The following is a 20,936-nucleotide window of genomic DNA, read 5'->3' as shown; positions in this document are numbered from 1 at the left end:
AAATTCTCTGGTCTGATGAGATAAAGATTGAACTCTTTGGCATCATGTTTGGAGGAAACCAGGCACCATCCCTACAGTGAAGCATGGTGGTGGCAGCATCATGCTGTGGGGATGTTTTTCCGCAGGAGGAACTGGGAGACTAGTCAGGATCGACAGTTCATCTTTCAGCAGGACAATGACCCTAAGCACACAGCGAAGACATAAAAGGAGTGGCTTCAGAACAACTCTGTGAATGTCCTTGAGTGGCCCATCCAGAGCCCAGACCTGAATCTGACTGAACATCTCTGGACAGAAAATGAATTTACTCCATTTTGGAATAAGGCTGTAACATAATGTGGAAAAAGTGAAGCATTGTGAATAGTTTCTGGATGCACCCTGTGACGTTTGTTACTAAGTACAATTAAATGTACGATTTATGACTCGCTCACACACAGCTTCATTTTATGCATAATGCTGCCATTCTTGTACAAAAAGTCACGGCTTACATAAGTATCAAAACATTTAGGTGTCAGCTTTGTTTTATAAATCACAATGTATCTGTTAAATTGCCGTGCACAACATTTATGTCCTGTTTTGTGCATGTGCAGCAGCTGTAAATGAGGCCCAGGTCTGTTGAAACCATTAAGGCCACCCTTAAAAAATATGCTGCATTTTCTGGAGCGCAAGTCGCATTTTTTTTTTCTTTTTTTAAGTAGTTTGGGTGAACCGGCAACTTATGCTCCAGTGTAACCTATGTACTGAAAAATCACACATTCATTTTCAATAAATATAGCAGGGGTGACAGCCCAGTGGTTAGTGAGCTTGGATTCAGTGGGGAAGGTTCCTGGTTTGACTTCTACTCCAGTGTGATTTTTATCTGGGTTCTTCCTCTTCAAATGGCATTTTTGATCAGGTGCCATTTATACTCCAGAAAATAAGATGTGTTTTCTACAGCATAAAATTAGCAAATGTTTTTTTGTGTTTGTTTTTTGTTTACTTTGTCAATGTGGGCATGTCTTGATGGGGGGGGGGGAATTAAATATATACATTAAATTAAAATCAAACAAGAGCAATCTGAGATTTCTGATGTCCACCGAGGGTTGTGATTGCCATTGTGACTTGTACTTTACCTGGATCTGGATTCCACAACACAATGCAATAACTGCACACTGATCCAGAACGGTCCGACTGATCAAGATGTTGCAATCTAATATTTAATTCACAAGCTGAAACAAAATCGTGTCTTCCTGATCTTGGTTTGACATTGTGATCTCGTATCTTTCTGCTGCAGAACCTGAATATTGATCCCAACAAATCCTGAGCCAGAATCCAGATCCATATTCAGTGACTTGGAAATGTTCATGTATCCATCCCCTGACTTGTCTGAAGAAAACTGACAATTAAACTGATTATTTACAGATATTATACCAAAGAGGCTGATTACTTATGAAACCCAGCATCTTGGCTTTTATATTTTTAATGAATTTACATCAAGTTGTAGAGATTTACTTTCAGTTTGAGTCTAAGGATGATAACTTTAGAAATTTTTATATTGAGAAGGCTCATTTAATTTTTGTATTTGAAATGGCATAAACAAATTAAAATGTGTGAAATACCAAGGGGCTGAATACGAGGGCTGTCCATAAAGTATAGGTCCTTTTTATTTTTTTCAAAAACTATATGGATTTCATTCATATGTTTTTACGTCAGACATGCATGAACCCTCGTGCGCATGCGTGAGTTTTTCCACGCCTGTCGGGTCCGCGCGTCGGGACGCAGCTGGTGCGGAGCGGCGGCACAGGAAAAACACCTCCGTGTTGATAACCATTTGTAAAATCCAGGCGGCTTTTGATGGCTTTCAGTGGAGTGAGTATATGAGAAATTCTTTAACAGCTGGACATGTTCCAACTTGTCCTTAAGGCTTCCAACAGAGGTGTTTTTCCTGTGGCGGAGCGTCGCGGCGGCTGCGAGCCGACGTGCGGATTTCATTAAAAAAATCTCCTTTAACAGTGGAATATCCGGATAAAATGCTGAAACCGACTTCTTCTGAAACTTCTCTGTTCTCTCACGACGTCCTGGATCAATAGAGCCTGAAATGTGGAGGTTTTCAGCTTGAAACAGGCTGATGACGCCGCCTGAGAGCGCTGCGCGATGTCTCGCACTGTGGGAAGTCCTTAAAGCGACAGTGTCACCTCAAAAATTCTCATCAGCCGTTAAAATTTTCACTGAAAACCAGCTTAATTTTTCGAACCATGTCCACTTCGATGTGTCTCACAGGTTTAGAAAAAATTTTGATCAAACAAAGCGCCAGTCTCTCAGCAACTTCTCAGACAAAGGAATTCCGACGAGGGGCTGGACGACTCCTCCCACAAGGAGTGCTCACAGGCGAATGACGTCACCGACAGGCGTGGAAAAACTCACGCATGCGCACGAGGGTTCAAGCATGTCTGACGTAAAAACATATGAATGAAATCCATATAGTTTTTGAAAAAAATAAAAAGGACCTATACTTTATGGACAGACCTCGTACTTTTGCAAGCCACTGTAAATAAATAAACTGATGATTTTATTACGTCCTTGGTGGATGTCATAAGAAAGTGTTTACTCCAGGCTCCATCAGTGATGCAGAGGAGCCAGTGGAGCAAGTGTATTTATGCTACACATTGTTGAGTATATGTGAAAATATCAGCCTAACTAGCTGCCAGACTCTCTTCATGTCCTAAATTGGAGATTTTGCACAAGCCATGATGTTAAACAACAGGTCTTTCACGTCAGGCAAAGAAACTCACAAGAGAGTGGCAAGTTCAAAAATAAGTTAACACTGAGACAAACTGAAGAAGAGGCAGAGGAATAACTGTCAGAGAGTGAAACTGCAGGATAAAACAATATAATGAGTACTGGGGTGAATGTGGAATAATGGTGCTCATGGAATAACGGGTTATATTAGAGAAATGTAGTGATGATAGAAAATGCAGCGTGAAACTAAATATTATCAAACCATTATACACTGAGTTCATTAAGACAATGACTGTCATTTTACTAATAACCATTTTAATGTCGCATTTTATCCTTGATCGGGTCTTTGATTCTGGTTTTGCCTCTGTCTTTTCTTGCCATCTACCCCAGCTTTGATTTATTAGTTGTTTATCTTCATTATGTGTTGCTTCTCTGTTCTATTTTGCTTTGTCACTTTGTTTCTTTGTTACTTTTACACTTCGGCCATAGTTCAGTTCCTTTCTAGTTTTGTTGTGTCAGTTGTGTTTTCATTTTTTGTTCATTAGTTTCTCTCTTGTTTATTTGCTGTTTTCTTTTGTGTTATCAGGTATGATTAAGTATTGGGTTTTGTTTTCTGTTAATTATTAGTCTTTGTTTGTTTTGTCATCTGTTGGTATATTTCAGTCATAAGTCAGGTCCAGTCTTGTTTTGTCTTTTGTTTATTTTATTATTATTATTCTCACATTCATGCTCTATCCTGGTTCCTGTTCATAGTTGTATTATAGTCTGTCTGATCCCTGTTCTCAGTTTTTACGTCAACCCATCTTATTATGTTCACTCCACACCCAGCACCTGCCATCATGTCTTCATCCCTCACTCATATTGGACTCTGTTCACTTCACATCACTGCACCTGCCTCATATCTTTCACTCACACTCTTGGCACCAGCTCATGTGTCTTTGTCTATTACATCACTCCACTCTGTTTCCCTTCCTTCACTATCTTGCACTGTGTTTAATCTTGGTCCACTAGCCACACCCTCTTTCTAGAATCTTCCCTCCAAATATGCACCTTGTTACCTAATCAGTCTGCACATGCACCTCGTTTACACCACCTGTTATTTAAGCCCTCGCAGTCTCACAGCTCACTGCCAGATTGCTGTCTCTGTACACTTTCCAGCCTTTGATCACAGTCCTGAGTTTTCCAAACCGTGTTCCGATTTCTGCTCTGTTGTCCTCGACTATGCCTCTTGCCTCTCCCTGGATGTCTGTGTTTGCTTGTGCCACAGAACCCTGCTTGTCCATGACTGCGTCTCAGCCTAACCCTGCTTGTACCTCTGCCTTGCTGACTGATCACACGTGTACCGTACCAGAGCCTGGAATAAAGATCACAATTTCATCCACACCTAAGCCTAGTCTAGGAGTCTGCATTGCGGGTCCAGCCACTCCTGGTGCCGGGCTGCCACCTGTCCTGTCATTTAATTTGAATTTATTAATTAAACAACTGACATTTAATAAATTTACTTGCACAAAATTACTCAAGCTCAGTGTGTTTTTGACCCCCCGGAGCATATATGCTGTTAATAATCTTGTTTGTTTTGTTCTTTTAGCATGTCTGTGCATGTGTAAAAATGCTACCCTTACCAAAAAGTAGTACATACAAGTATGTTTCAAGTATACTTCCAGTTTACTTTTTATATACTTATCAGTACTATTTTTTGGTAAGGGTAGTCACAGAAGCTGTGAGTAGAGGTGCACAGATCTGCTCTGATTGTCAACTGAAAGATAAATAAATCGTCCACCCACACCAAAGGTTTTTTCCAGACCTGACCCCCATTTTATCATCAGTTATTTGAATCATCAGTGGGTATTTAAAGCCCCAATCACACAAAGATAAGACTGTACTGCAAAGAAACGTGCGGTGCAAACAGCTCCAGATCACCTGTGTGGCAAACAGGCACAATAGTAAGTCCCTTCGGCTGCTCCCTTGTTTGCACTTGGGGTCGCCACAGCAAATCCAAGGTGGATCTGCATGTTGAATTGGCACAAGTTTTACGCAGGATGCCCTTCCTGACGCAGCTCCACATTACATGGAGAAATGTGGCAGGGGTGGGATTTGAACCTGGAACCTTCTGAACTGAAACCAAGCGCATTAACCACTTGGCCACCACCCCTAGATAAAACACAACATCCCAAGATGTGCAATGTTAGTTTTGTGTCTGACAGGTGGTCAGAAAACCTGCTGTGCTGTGCTGTTTTGCAGCACAAGACGTGCACTGTTGCTCATAGTGCATAGAACAAAAAAAATAAACCCTCTCAAACTGACAGAAAACGTGATGACAGAAAACATGAAACTATATCACTTTAAAATAGAAGGACAGCCCTGACCGGTGCCATAACAAAAGATGTGTTGTCATCAAAGCTTGAAAATGATAGTTTGATGTCACGAACTTGGAAAGAAATCCAATTACTTGACCAAACCATCTATTTGTTTTTTAATTATCAGATTACTGAAGTGCATGTAAACATGTCAAATCAGGTTACTGACATTATTGATTATTCCCAGTTATCAGATAATTGCGATCACGTAAACGTAGTCAGTCTAATTTCTTTATTATTTATTTATTTGTTTCATGTTATCCTCAAAGCACACCCATGACTAATTAGGTGAGTAAGTCCAACCCCTTTGTACTGTACTTTGTGCACAGGTTTTGTCCCATGTAAATAGCAGTGTGGAGTTCGGCATTCCCAACATACACTTGCACCGTGTGATATGAACCCAGCTGCTCCACAGCAGAGCACACAGTAACGTGAAAGTTAAAGTTAATTTATAAAAACTGAAGTCAAATTGAGAACAAAGAGTTTTACTTTGTTAAATTACAGCACCATTTTCCAGCATATGCTTGTAGCATATTAAGAAAACCCAGGTTTAATTTCTGAGCCATTTCTTGCAGGCAGTGCTTGTCAGCAAGAATTAATGTGCAAATTAGACTGTGATAAGTGGCTGTAGGCCTCTTTCGCACCGCTAATGTATGATGCTCTTCAGTGGATTGTCACTGAGGCTATATAGCAAAAACAAGCATGCTGCAGCTGGAATCGTACCATAAATCTTAAGCGCTTTGTTATCACAAGCATTTTGCTGCAGATTTAGAGGTGGGGGAGGTTTAGGCTGCAGGCTGTCAAAATCAATTTCAACAAACTGCGTTTTATAAATGGTAATGGCTATCAGCAGCACCATTCCTCAACATCATACCATCCTCTATGTGAAGAAAAAGGTGAAGGTACGTTTGCTATAAGCAGAAAAGGACCCTTTCAAAGACCAAAGACTTGTATGTTATTGAGTTCAGTGATAGTTTTTCCAGCATCAGTGAAGCTGGAATTTCTTTCGTTTTGTTCTGGTTTTTTGGGTTGGGGGGTTGGTTGCTAGACATCATGATGTCAAATTTCACATCATTGACCCATGACCTTGCAACACAGAACAGTAAAAAAAAAAACACATGCTGGTTCCCAACTGGAACCAGTTCTCGATTGTTGTTCGGGTGATTTCACTGATTAACATCACTTTGAAGAGATGGAATCAGTTAATCAGTGAAATCACCTGCTGGAGCGGGTGATTTCACCGATTAACTGATTCCATCTCTTCAAAGTGATGTTAATCGGTGAAATCACCTGCTGGAGCGAGTGGTTGTAAACAAAACCTGGACCCTCTTGGTCATTTCTGGAATCAATTTGAGACCTCTTTTTTAGGGTTAGAAAAGCCAAACCACCAAGTATACGTATACCAGCCGTGCTCAGAGAGCACTCAGTCCTGATTAATGTACACTATACTGGTTGTCCACTTTCATCTACTTTTACACAAAGTTACTCCAGATATACACCAATTAAAGCCGTCATGACCCACAAAACATTGTGGATGATGATGTCAAAAATTCTTTTAAACATGTTTAAAACTTTACCACAGTGTTATACAACGCTGCTTTGCCCAACAAGTGCACCTGATTTTGGGTCCAGATTGGGTATCCCTTTATTGTGTTGTTCTTTGTTTGTTCGGTTGCTGAAAACAGTCAAATAAGTATGAAAAATGAGCACTGGGAGACCACGTTAAGGCATTTATGTGTTTAGAGATGCACAATGTTTACATGTGGAAAGCACAAGGAAGAAAAGATCTTAGCACAAAGTGCAGAGGATCTTAATGTATTGTAGGTTTGACCACCACCAGCTTCTGGGGAACTGAAAAAAACCCCAAAGCATTTAAAAAAGAAAGGTGAAAGGAGCCTTTTCATCTACAGAAATAAATCAAATGTACAGTGCAGCCAGAACATGAAAGACTTTAGTAGCAAATCCAAAAAGGATTTGGCAGTTTCCAACATTTTCAGTGTTCTGGGTAGTATGTGTCATCATTTGTCTTCTGCTCTTCGCTTCTACATCCATCCCTGTCAAAACTCTGAACAAAGTAGAAAATATTCAACTTTCCAGTGATGATAAGCTGTCAGCTGCAGTTATGTGGAGGTAGAGCTCAGTGTGAGTCCAAGAAGAACTCAGTCAACGAGAGCTTCCAGCCAGAATGTTTGCTAAGCAATTAGTCACGTAATGTCAACATCGCGGCTTCTTGAAGTTTGAGGATTCCAGGTAGCTGAAACGTGTAGACGCCATTGTACAGGACATGATATTCAGACTGCAGAGGGATCTGATGGCAGGGACCTCAGGAGGTCTGTGAAAACCATGAAATGCTTCTGAAAGGTCGTCTTTCTCCCTGTAGACGTCTCAGTTTTGCAGAGGTGAGGGTTGTTTCTTCTCTGCTTTCTTTGCCCTTAACAAAATCAAAAGAGGGGGAAAAACAATCCCATCAGTAATTCAATTTTCCTTTTCACAAACTGCATATTGCTCATTAAATATTAACTGACAGGCCTGAGCTTCCTCACATTCTGATGATTATTGGTAGAATTATTCATGGCTGGCAGGTTAAACCACTCTGCAGAATATTAATCACAGTATTCCTAATTGATGAAAATATCAACACATAAAAACATGGCAATGTTTTCTTAATTCAAATTACATTACGTAGAATTCAACAAATCCTCACTCTGAGAGCTACTGTAAGATAATACTACCTGTATGTAATACTCCCTCTGTATCCCTACTTACTACCGACACTGTAACTTGATGTCCCAGAGGTGACCAAGAATCACCGAAACAGCAGACCGGTGATGTTTAAGTGGACGGAGCAAATGACATGTCACAGCATTTGTTCTTAGCAAGTATTAAATAAGCTGAGTGGCTGTGGAAGAAGTAGAGTAGTGAGGGGAACCAGCAAGACCCCCAAACCTGGAGTGTGTGGTAGATTTGATCTTCTTTCTTGTATTAAATCCACAGGCCTCCCGGCCAAATCCACTTTGAGAAGACGGGGTGCGTTGGTCACATATTCCCCCTCACTCGCAACACTTTTTTTTCCTCGCTCAAGGAACAGTTTCCTTCAAGTGCGCATGTGCAATTCATATCTACGCGTGTAAAATCATATAATACACCCAAATGCATGTTTTATCACGCGAGTGCTTATGACACTGATGTGACGCCATACTTATGCACTTAAAATCTTCATTCGTTTTCTGCTGCTTATCTGGGTCCAGGCTGCTGTGGCAGCAGGCCAATCAGCTCATCCCACACTTTCCACAGTATCCCAAGGCATTCCCAAGCCAACTGGGAAATATTCTAATAATAATGACTTGGATTTATAGAGTGCTTTTCAACACACCCAAAGCGCTTCACAAATTGCATTATTCATTCACTCACACATTGGTGGTGGTAAGTTACTAGTGTAGCCACAGCTGCCCCGGGGCAATGTGACAGACGTGTGGCTGCCATTCTGCACCTACGGCCCCTCCGACCACCTCCGGCTGGTTGGGAGCTGGACTCGAACCGGCGACCCTTCGGTCACAAGATGGCTCGCTTTACCAACTGAGCTATTGCCGCCCAACATGTCCTGGGTCCTTCAGGGACCTCCTTCCAGTTGGGCATGCCTGGAAGGCCTCCCTACAGAGACCTAGACTTAAAATGTGGAGGGTACCAAGAATTCTGAGCAGGACTCTACAACAAATTTTGAAAGTGTTGTTTATTGTTAAGAAGATCTTACAGCCAATCAGTACAGGGTATGACAAGGTTAGTTAGAGGGGCAACAAATCAAATCTAAAGACATTATTACTGACTTGTTTGTTGTGGGTTGGAGTAGTTTTACATTTTCAGTTTGTAGAAACTGTTCAAATAAAACCATCTGAGAAGGAAACGTAATGAACCGCTCGGAGATGTTCATTATGTCTGAGGAGTCCTACATATTCCAGGCTTTCATGAAGCGTTAGCTCCTTAGTGACATTTGCAGGCTTGTGTAGGACAACAGCGTCCTGAGTCTGAGTGTCCGGGAGAAGATGATGATGCCCAAACTGCTGCTCTACCATCTGCCTGAAAGCCCAAAGAGAAGAAAACACCACGTTTTGCTCTGATCACATTGTACCAGCAGACACTCTGACTGGCATCTGATCATCAGTGTGTGTTGTCATTTCAGCTGCTCCCGTTTTTGGGTCGGGGTCGCCACAACAGATACAGCCGATCCGCATTGTTATTTGGCACAAGTTTTATGCTGGTTGCCCTTCCTGAAGCAACTCCAGTTTTACCAGGAGAAACACACACAGCCGCCGGTGTTCCGACGAGGTGTCCGATCCACGTACTAACCAGATGCCACACTGCTTAGCCTCTGAGATCTGACGGGATCAGACCGACACAGAGCAGACCCGCTTCACGTGATCATCAATAAGCCGGCTGAATTCAGAATGTACTTGCCAAACCTCACTTGACGAGCAGCCGTCCACCAGACCACTGACTTATTAAAACCATTGATGGATGAAATATGAACATCAATCTTTCTCAGCCTCTGTCGGCTGAATAAATTACTTTTAAAGTTCACTGCCATGTTTGCAGACGTGCCTTGAAGAATGCACATGCTCTCTCTGTGAAAAACCAAAAAGAAGCAAAGCAAAGTGAGGTCCAGTAAGTGGGGAGTCTGGTTTAGTGAGAGGTTTGTGCTCGTCAGTCTGTGGAACAAAAGAAATGGAAGGAGAGGTTTAGTTATTTATTTTTAATGCAAATCACAAAATACATGACACATGAAAAGATGCATGTCATTTGATTGACTGGATTGGTGTATGTCACATGACACTCTTCATTTGTCCCATTGTATGTGTGACATCATCCATCATGTATTTTGGTTGTATTTACCGTTCATTTTGTTCTGAAATGTGTGCAACTCATAAAACTGCTTCCATGATATGAGGAAGCTAAATCCAGCAGCCACAGGGGCGTTTTTTATAGTGCCCCTCCGGTCTCCCCACAACCTGAATAGGAGCTGTGGCCACATTCTTGGCGTTCCTGTTCCTGGAGGGTGTTGTACTCCACTAAGGCTGCTACTTGTCACCAGTCCTGTTCATGATGTTCATGGACAGGCACAGTCAGGGACTGGAGGGTGCCCACGATGGTGACCTCAGAGGTTCTTGTCTGCTTTTTGCAGACAAGCAAACTACTTTGCTTGGTGCAGATTTTCACTGCTGAAATTACTTATCCTGGAATAGAATTAGAATCATGATTTAATCTTTTACCTGCTATTTGATTGTCATGATGGGGAGATTTGATCAAACAATTTTGCCATTTCACGGTCACACTGGTCACTGGTGTTTATGCGGTGACGTAAAAGTAAAACATGTTGGCACAGCTGTTTCTGCATCTGTATCACCACGACAACACTCCACTCCACAATCACAGAACCCACTGGGACACAACAGTGGAGACAAAGGTTTCTTCTTTCTCTTCACAGTTCAATCAATCAATCAATCAATTTTTTTATATAGCGCCAAATCACAACAAACAGTTGCCCCAAGGCGCTTTATATTGTAAGGCAAGGCCATACAATAATTATGTAAAACCCCAACGGTCAAAACGACCCCCTGTGAGCAAGCACTTGGCTACAGTGGGAAGGAAAAACTCCCTTTTAACAGGAAGAAACCTCCAGCAGAACCAGGCTCAGGGAGGGGCAGTCTTCTGCTGGGACTGGTTGGGGCTGAGGGAGAGAACCAGGAAAAAGACATGCTGTGGAGGGGAGCAGAGATCGATCACTAATGATTAAATGCAGAGTGGTGCATACAGAGCAAAAAGAGAAAGAAACAGTTGTTGACAAAGATTTTTAAACGCTCACAGTCCCGACTGAACAACCTGTTTACTGTAAGAAATGCTGTGTATTTGAATTCAGAACCTATTAAGACTCCTGGCCACATGGTGGCAGTAACGCAGCTGTCACTCTGCCAACTGCACTAAAACGTCACAGAAGAGTTGTGGCTAGTTATCACTTTAATCCTTTACGCTGATATGATAGTACCTAATGCCATACACAGTGAGGCAAGAAAGTATTTGATTCATTGCCAATTTTGTAAATTTTCCCACCGACAACAGATGTTGAGGTCTATAATTTTTATCGTAGGTTCACTTCAACTGTGAGATACAGAATCTACAAGAAAATCAGAAAATCACAATGTATGATTTTTAAATATTTAATTAGCATTTTATTGCATGACATACACTCAACAAAAATATAAATGCAACACTTTTGGTTTTGCTCCCATTTTGTATGAGATGAACTCAAAGATCTAAAACTTTTTCCATATACACAATATCACAATTTCCCTCAAATATTGTTCACAAACCAGACTAAATCTGTGATATTGAGCACTTCTCCTTTGCTGAGATAATCCATCCCACCTCACAGGTGTGCCATATCAAGATGCTGATTAGACACCATGATTAGTGCACAGGTGTGCCTTAGACTGCCCACAATAAAAGGCCACTCTGAAAGGTGCAGTTTTATCACACAGCACAATGCCACAGATGTCACAAGATTTGAGGGAGCGTGCAATTGGCATGCTGACATCAGGAATGTCAACCAGAGCTGTTGCTCGTGTATTGAATGTTCATTTCTTTACCATAAGCCGTCTCCAAAGGCGTTTCAGAGAATTTGGCAGTACATCCAACCAGCCTCACAACCGCAGACCACGTGTAACCACACCAGCCCAGGACCTCCACATCCAGCATGTTCACCTCCAAGATCGTCTGAGACCAGCCACTCGGACAGCTGCTGAAACAATCGGTTTGCATAACCAAAGAATTTCTGCACAAACTGTCAGAAACCGTCTCAGGGAAGCTCATCTGCATGCTCGTCGTCCTCATCGGGGTCTCGACCTGACTCCAGTTCGTCATTGCAACTTCGCACAGCCATTGAAGAGGAGTGGACCAACATTCCACAGGCCACAATTGACAACCTGATCAACTCTATGCGAAGGAGATGTGTTGCACTGCATGAGGCAAATGGTGGTCACACCAGATACTGACTGGTATCCCCCCCCCCCCCCCCCCCCAATAAAACAAAACTGCACCTTTCAGAGTGGCCTTTTATTGTGGACAGTCTAAGGCACACCTGTGCACTAATCATGGTGTCTAATCAGCATCTTGATATGGCACACCTGTGAGGTGGGATGGATTATCTCAGCAAAGGAGAAGTGCTCACTATCACAGATTTAGACTGGTTTGTGAACAATATTTGAGGGAAATGGTGATATTGTGTATGTGGAAAAAGTTTTAGATCTTTGAGTTCATCTCATACAAAATGGGAGCAAAACCAAAAGTGTTGTGTTTATATTTTTGTTGAGTATAAGTATTTGATATAATAGAAAAACAGACCTTAATATTTTTTACAGAAACCTTTGTTTGCAGTTCCAGAGGTCAGACGTTTCCTGTAGTTCTTGACCAAGTTTGCACACTGCAGCAGGGATTTTGGTCCAGTCCTCCATACAAATCTTCTCCAAATTTTTCAGGTTTGGAGTTTCAGCTCCCTCCAAAGATTTTCTGTTGGGTTCAGGTCTGGAGACTGGCTTGGCCACTCCTTAGTTGCCCTGGCTCTGTGTTTGGGGTCATTGTCATGCTGGAAGACCCAGCCATGACCCATCTTCAATGCTCTGACTGAGGGAAGGGTTTCAATTTTGGTCTCATCTGACTACATGACCTTCTCCGATGCCTCCTCTGGATCATCCAGATGGTCACTGGTGAACTTCAAACAGGCCTGGACATGTGTTGGCTTGAGCAGGGGGACCTTGCTGCCCTGTAGGATTTTAAACCATGACAGCATCATGTGTTACTAATGTAATCTTTGTGACTGTGGTCCCAGTTCTCTTCAGGTCATTGACCAGGTCCTCCTGTGTAGTTCTGGGCTTTCTCAGAATCATCCTTACCTCACAAGGTGAGATCTTGCATGGAGCTCCAGACCGAGGGAGATTGACAGTCATCTTGTGTTTTGTCCATTTTCTAACTAGAAGCACTCAGAGAGTGCAAACCTCCGCCAAGGCCATGGGGTCACTGAAGCCATAACATCTACACGCCGTGGAATCATTAAACCTAAAAAGTCTAACAACGATGTTTGCTCAGTAGTAAAAAAAAGTTTCATCTGCCGTGACTGGATAGCATGTAGCCTCAGCGCTTGGCATCACAGTTTATTGCAACTTGCACCTTTCCCAGAAGCTACTGTCATCTGAGCGCTGATATTGATATTGCATGTGCTTATAGACAAAAACAAATAAGAGACAAAATTCAATTTATTATTCAACTAAACTGCAAATATATGAATTTTTTAACATTTATGAAACACTTCTCTAAACAAGGCCATAGGGTCACTGACCCTAAAGAGATTCCCTCCTTGGCACAGTGATCTATTTCTTTTGTCTCTTTCTCTAAAATTGTATATAATAATCATTAGATTATTAATATATAAACAAAAATAAATTTAAGAAATATTACAATTTGAAAACAAATGCACCCGAATGTGATGACAGCTGCAACTGCTTAATGCTAACTTTTAACATTGAAAATGCCATAGACATGCTAACGTGTTAGCATCGGGATCCAGATCACCACTACAATTTAATCACTTGTTCCTCTTGTCATTTCCAACCACTCCACAAAATTTCAACAAAAATAAATTTAAGAAATATTACAATTTGAAAACAAATGCACCAGAACGTGATGACAGCTACAACTGCTTAATGCTAACTTTTAACATTGAAAATGCCATAGACATGCTAGTGCATTAGCATCGGGATCCAGATCGTGATCCGGATCACCACTAAAATTTAATCACTTTTTCCTCTTGTCATTTCCAACCACTCCACAAAATGTCATCAAAATCCGTTCAAAACATTTTGAGTTATCCTGCTGACAGACAGGCAAACAAACAAATGCGACCAAAAACATAACCTCCTTGGCAGAGGTAAAAATAAATTTAAGAAATAGTACAATTTGAAAACAAATGCACCCGAACGTGATGGCAGCAGCAACTGCTTAATGCTAACTTTTAACATTGAAAATGCCATAGACATGCTAACGTGTTAGCATCGGGATCCGGATCACCACTAAAATTTAATCATTTGTTCCTCTTGTCATTTCCAACCACTACACAAAATTTCATCAAAATCTGTTCAAAACTTTTTGAGTTATCCTGCTGACAAACAGACAGACAAACAAACAAACGCGACCAAAAACATAACCTCCTTGGGAGAGGTAATAATTACACCAACAGTTGTTGTCTTCTACCAAGCTGCTTGCCTGTTGTGCTGTAGTCCATCCCAGCCTTGTGCAGGTCTACAGTTTTGTCCCTGGTGTCCTTAGACAACTCTTTGGTCTTGGCCATGGTGGACAGGTTGGACTGTGATTGATTATGTGAACAGGTGTCTTTTATACAGGTAACAAGTTCAAATAGGTGCAATTAATACAGGTAAAGAGGGCAGAATAAGAGGGCTTCTTAAAGAAAAAATAACAGGTCTGTGAGAGACAGAATTCTTACTGGCTGGTTGGTGATCAAATATTTTCATGTTACCCCAGTGTATAGATAGGCAACACTGAACAAAGCGATCAGAGTGATCCAGGAACAGAGAAACAGAAGGACATTTCACACTCCCATCCAGATGGTGGTGGTAGTGCTGTTGCTGGTCTGGCAACCAGCATAAAACTTCATAGAAGACGAGTTGTGGCTAGTTAGCCTGCCAATACTTTGTCTCAGATGATAGTACCTAATTCTATAAAACTATGAGGGGCACATAAAAATGAGCCCCCCTGTGTTAGTCCAGGGTCTACATAGATGAGACAGAACAAAAATCACCGCAATCGGATGAGACCTTTTGATGATGCATGATCAGATGGATGGATGGACATTTGGTGAATTATAGTATACATGATGTGGTTCCGTTGTTTCATCAGGCGGTGACCTCTCGGTGCAGTGCACTGGGCAGGGTTGAGGCAGTGTGTGACGCAACTTGAATAAGGATCAGCACCTCTGAATCTGAGACCACGGTCCTGTATCGGAAAAGGGTGGATTGTTGCCTCTTGGTCAGGGTAGAGTTCTTGCCCCAAGTGGAGGAGTTGAAGTATCTCCATTATAAAGTAAAATTCCCTGATCCCTTACCAAAAAGTAGTACATGCAAGTATGTTTCAAGTATACTTCCAGTTTACTTTTTATATACTTATCACTACTATTTTTTGGTAAGGGATGATACAGCCCTCATGTCTCTTCTGCAGGGCTTGGGCTCGGATCCTGGCAGTGCCTTACCTGGTTTTGCTGAATGGTGTGATGACAACTTCCTTGATGTCAATGTGTCACAAACCAAGGAGTTAATTATTCATTTTAGGCAGGCTAAGCATGTGAGCGTTATTCGTAATGGAAATGTCAACATTGTGGACTCATAGAAATACTTTTGGCAGTTTATTGACATCAACCTTCAGATTTGACTATCAAGTAGGTCAACAAAAGGACTCATTTACTGCAGAATATTTATTCATTTTATGTCTATCACACTATTTTATGTAACTTTTATCAACCTTTTATTGAAAGTCTTTAAGCCTTTTCTTTAAATCTGATGGTTAATGGATATTCAGTGAAGAACAAGAACAGTTCAAACAATGTAGTGAAGGTGAGCTCCAAGATTATTGGAGTTCAGCAGAGGGACTTGGGCTCCCTTTAGGAAAAACAGGTGGCTGAGGAAGACAATTACCAGCCAAGCACATCTCCACAAAATTCTCTTTAGTCTTCAGGCCGACATGATATTGTTCCCTTGATGAGAACTAATCATTTTTCCAAGCCCTTTATTGCTTCCAAAGATTCATGTCTTAAGTTTTAATCTACAGTACAAAGTTTCATTCCAGTCCATGAAGTCCTTGTGGCATGAACTACTATAAGCAACAGGTTCATTATCATGTCCAACAGCTGCCTTTACTCAAAATGTATCACCAGCTGGTGGACATCTCCCATTAGTGCAGGTACAATATAATTTCACCAACAGCCCTAGTTATTGCATTCACCAGATTTTAGGGACCAGACCCAACAGTTACCATGATTAGAACTGAAATGTGCCCAATATTAAACACATCTGAGGACTTACTGAGTTGTCCCTGTGTATCAAGTTGCACTTTGATGCATGAGGTCTTTATTGAGATATTGCAAACACAACATGAACATTCAGTAAGGTATATCTTATATTCCAATTCTAAGGTGGAACTATGCTAGTATACAAAGGTATATCTAAATATCTAAAAAGGAAGAGTAAAATAGGAAAGTAGAAAAGAGTAGAGTAGAGCCACTTAGGTGCCTGGTCTTGAGAACCAGGGATGGCAGGTTACAAAGCTTTTTTATCCCATGAGAACTCTCCCTACCCACCCAAGCAGCTCAAGAAAAAGGTCTATATAATATAATAAATAATAAGACATAAGAAGGATAAGACATCACAGGAGAAGATTGTAGTATAGGTAATTAGTATGTAGACTAGTAGTAAAATCAAATATAGTTAGTAGGCTAAGCTGTAGAAGCAGAAGCTGTGCGTGTGAGAGTGTACTGGTATCTATCTAAAGTAACTCTGCTAGCATACTATAGGAAAATAAAAAGTATAATTATTATGCTATCAAATGGAAACCTAAGAATGTAGGTACTGTATGTTGATGTCTTTAAAGAAACACATAAACTGATGAATCATTAAAAATCTACACCATGTAAAATAAAATTGTAAATAGCAAAATTTAGTAGAAGAGCTAAATAGGCTTTTAATAAGCCAACTGTACCCAGCAAGACAGAGACTCTGCCTCCTGGTTGCCAAAATTATCATTTAAATGTATACAATGTCAGACTCCTCTGCCGTCTTAGTGAGGTGCCTTGTCCACCCAGTTTCACTTTGCTGTACAGTAAAACCCTTGTTTCACTCAGGGTTGCCACAGCAGCTCTGAGGCAGTTCTATCTGTTGATTTGGCACAGGTTTTACGCTGCATGCCCTTTCTGATGCAACTGAACTTGCTGAACCTTTTGCCGGTGATCTAAGAAGATGGCAATTTTTAAATAAGGATTGTTCATATTAATGCACTTGCAGCTATGCACAAAATATGTCAGATACCCACATGTTAACTGAAATGTTATTTCTGGAGCATTTGCCAAATCAGCAATGAACGCGTTTTACAAATGGCTGTCTGCGCTTTCATGGGAGGTGCAAAGTGTGTGTCACAAGCCCGGGTTCAGCATCGCTGCTGTGAAAAGCATCCACAATGAATAAAGATGATATTGAATTCATTCATTTAAGTGGCCCTGCTGTAGATAGACTCTGTGTTCATTCCTTTATGTCCCTCCAGAGTGAAGGGCCTATAGGGGCTTCAGTCCGTCTGTCCATCATTGAGCTTGTGAACATAACTTCAGAACAAATGACAGCAGACCCACTAAACTTGGTGTATAGGTGCCTCTTATTTGCATATAGGTTTACCCTGACTTACTTTTCAAGGTCACACAGGTCAACAGAAAATTCTTGGTGAACATAACTTGAAAATGAATAACAAATTGCAGCGTAGAGTCCAACAGGAGCTCCAGTGGAAGATCCGTGCAGCCAAGAAGGTGTATGGAGGGAAGATGGAGGAGCAGCTGGCCCGGAACAACGTCAGAAACGTGTGGAGATGCCTCAAGACCGCCTCCAGATTTGGGCAGGGTGCCAGCAGGACTGCAGATGGGGATTCTCGGTTCACAGAGGAGCTAAACAGCTACTTTAACTGTTTTGGCTCCTCCACGCCTGCCCCCCTGCCTGCGCCAGGCCCTCCACATGTCTCCAGCAACCAGTCCTCCAGTCCCTCTGACCCCCCACCTTCCACCCCCTGGTCACCTCCACTGCACCCCGGACCTCGTCCCTCCTCCCCCGCGACTGTATTCAGCACCAGCCCACCTCAGCTCACACCTCAGCTCCCCCCTCCCCCCTCACTGTAACTCCAACCGAGGTGAGAGGCCAGCTCCTGCGGCTGAAGCAGAGGAAAGCAGCAGGACCTGATGGGATCTCCCCAAGACTGCTGAGGACCTGTGCAGATGAGCTCTGTGAGGTCCTCAGCCACATCTTCAACATAAGCCTCAGCCTGGGGGTGGTCCCCACCCTGTGGAAGACCTCCTGTGTGGTCCCGGTTCCCAAAACACCGCACACCAAGGAACCAGCCTACTACAGACCAGTTGCCCTGACCTCCCACCTCATGAAGACCATGGAAAGGCTCATCCTGTCTCACCTCTGCACCATGGTGAGCGACACCCTGGACCCACTGCAGTTTACTTACGCTGTCATCTACCTACTGCAACAAGTGCTCACCCACCTGGAGACCGGCGGGAGCGCTGTGAGAGTCATGTTCTTTGATTTCTCCAGCGCTTTCAAGACCATCAGACCGGTGCTGCTGCGGGGGAAGCTGGAGGACACAGGTGTGGATGGACACCTCGCTGCCTGGACCATCGACTACCTCACTGACCGCCCACAGTACATGTGGCTGCACGGCTGTCAGTCTGAGGTGGTAAGGTGCAGCACCGGGGCCCCCCAGGGCACCGTCCTCTCACCTTTCCACTTCACCCTCTACACTTCGGACTTCACCTACAACACAAACAGCTGCCACCTTCAGAAGTTCTCTGATGACTCCGCCATTGTGGATCGCGTGTCTGAGGGGAACAAGCTGGAGTACCGGTCGGTCATCACGGACTTCATGTTCTGGTGTGAGCACAACCACTTGTGTCTCAACACCAGTAAGACGAAGGAGATGGTGATCGATTTCAGGAGGAAACCACCACCTCACCCATCGGTGAACATGCAGGGGGAGGACAGAGAGTCTGTGGACAGTTTCAAATACCTGGGTGTTCACCTCAACAGCAAACTGGACTGGACTCACAACACCGAGGCCCTGTACAAAAAAGGCCAGAGTCGCCTCCACCTCCTGAGGAGACTGAGATCCTTTGGAGTGAGCAGGCCTCTGCTTAAGACCTTCTACGACTCTGTTGTAGCCTCTGCTCTCCTCTATGCTGTCGTCTGTTGGGGCCCGGGCAGCACAGAGCGGGAGAGAAAGAGACTGAACAAGCTGGTCAGGAAGTGCAGCTCTGTCCTGGGGTGTCCTCTGGACTGTCTGGAGGAGGTGGCTGAGAGGAGGGTGTTAACTAAATTCAAATCCATCATGGACAACTCCTCTCACCCTCTGCACCGGACTGTAGTGTAGCTGAACAGCTCGTTCAGTGACAGGCTGAGGCACCCTCAGTGCAAGATGGAACAATACCGCAGGTCGTTCCTCCCTGCTGCTGTCAGACTGTACAATAACACTGTGAAATAACCACATGCAATAATATATCCACAAATCACGTGCAATATTATTAATATGTCCACAAATCATGTGCAATAACAACTTGTTTACAAATCCCTGCACTAATGTCACCTTATCACATCTAAACTCCATTTCACATATTGTAGAGAAGATGCTCCTATCTCCTCTTCAATCCCAATCATGTTTATATATATGCATATGTACATGTGTACATGTATAGGTATGTGTGTGCATATGTGTATGTGTGTACGTGTATGTATATGTGTATATGCATTTATGTATATATGTATATACAGTGAGGAAAATAAGTATTTGAACACCCTGTGATTTTGCAAGTTGTCCCACTTAGAAATCATGGAGGGGTCTGAAATTTTCATCTTAGGAGCATGTCCACTGTGACAGACGTAATCTAAAAAAAAACAAAAAAAAACAACAACCGGAAATCACAATGTATGATTTTTTTTAATAATTTATTTGTATGTTACTGCTGCAAATAAGTATTTCAACACCTGTGAAAATCAATGTTAATATTTGGTACAGTAGCCTTTGTTTGCAATTATAGAGGTCAAACATTTCCTGTAGTTCTTGACCAAGTTTTCACACACTGCAGCGGGGATTTTGGTTCACTCCTCCACACAGATCTTCTCCAAATCTTTCATGTTTGGAGTTTCAGCTCCCTCCAAAGATTTTCTACTGAGTTCAGGTCTGGAGACTGGCCAGGCCACTCCAGGACCTTGAAATGCTTCTTACGGAGCCCCTCCTTAGTTGCCCTGGCTGTGTGTTTGGGGTCATTGTCATGCTGGAAGACCCAGCCATGACCCATCTTCAATGCTCTTACTGAGGGAAGGAGGTTGTTTGCCAAAATCTCGCAATACATGACCCCATCCATCCTCCCTTCAATATGGTGCAGTCGTCCTGTCCCCTTTGCAGAAGAGCACCCCCAGAGAATGATGTTTCCACCCCCATGCAGGTAAAGAGTGCAGAATAAGAGGGCTTCTTAAAGAAAAATTAACAGGTCTGTGTGAGCCAGAATTCTTGCTGGTTGGTAGGTGTTCAAATACTTATTTGCAGCAGTAACATACAAATAAATTATTAAAAAATCATACATTGTGATTTCCGGATTTTTTTTTTTTTTAGATTATGTCTCTCACAGTGGACATGCACCTAAGATGAAAATTTCAGACCCCTCCATGATTTCTAAGTGGGAGAACTTGCAAAACTGCAGGCTGTTCAAATACTTATTTTCCTCACTGTATGTATGCATGTGCACATGCATGCACACCCACGTACATACTTATATATATATATGTATGTATGTGTGCATGGGTGTGTATGTGTGTATGTATGTATGTATGTATGTATGTATATATCGTATATATACATACATACATACATACATTTTCTTCTGTTTTATCTGGAGTCGGATCGAGTCGCAGCAGCTCAAGCAAAGCCGCCCAGACCTCCCGATCCACACATATATAGATATGCATATGTATATATATATATATATATATATATATATAT

General features: G+C 42.3%; 1 long non-coding RNA gene across 1 annotated transcript; it reads left to right on the top strand.

The window, feature by feature from the left end:
* The first annotated feature begins 14,504 nt into the window (after positions 1 to 14,504).
* On the top strand, positions 14,505 to 20,506 carry LOC117528485. The gene is made up of 2 exons (XR_004565781.1): positions 14,505 to 14,592; positions 20,428 to 20,506. It is a non-coding gene; the product is annotated as an uncharacterized LOC117528485 (long non-coding RNA).
* Positions 20,507 to 20,936: the final 430 nt, after the last annotated feature.

This window comes from Thalassophryne amazonica, chromosome 16 (assembly GCF_902500255.1).
Source record: "Thalassophryne amazonica chromosome 16, fThaAma1.1, whole genome shotgun sequence".
Taxonomy (NCBI): domain Eukaryota; kingdom Metazoa; phylum Chordata; class Actinopteri; order Batrachoidiformes; family Batrachoididae; genus Thalassophryne; species Thalassophryne amazonica.
The sequence above is the reverse complement of the archived record's forward strand: the minus strand, read 5'-3'. Positions and strand labels throughout refer to the sequence as shown.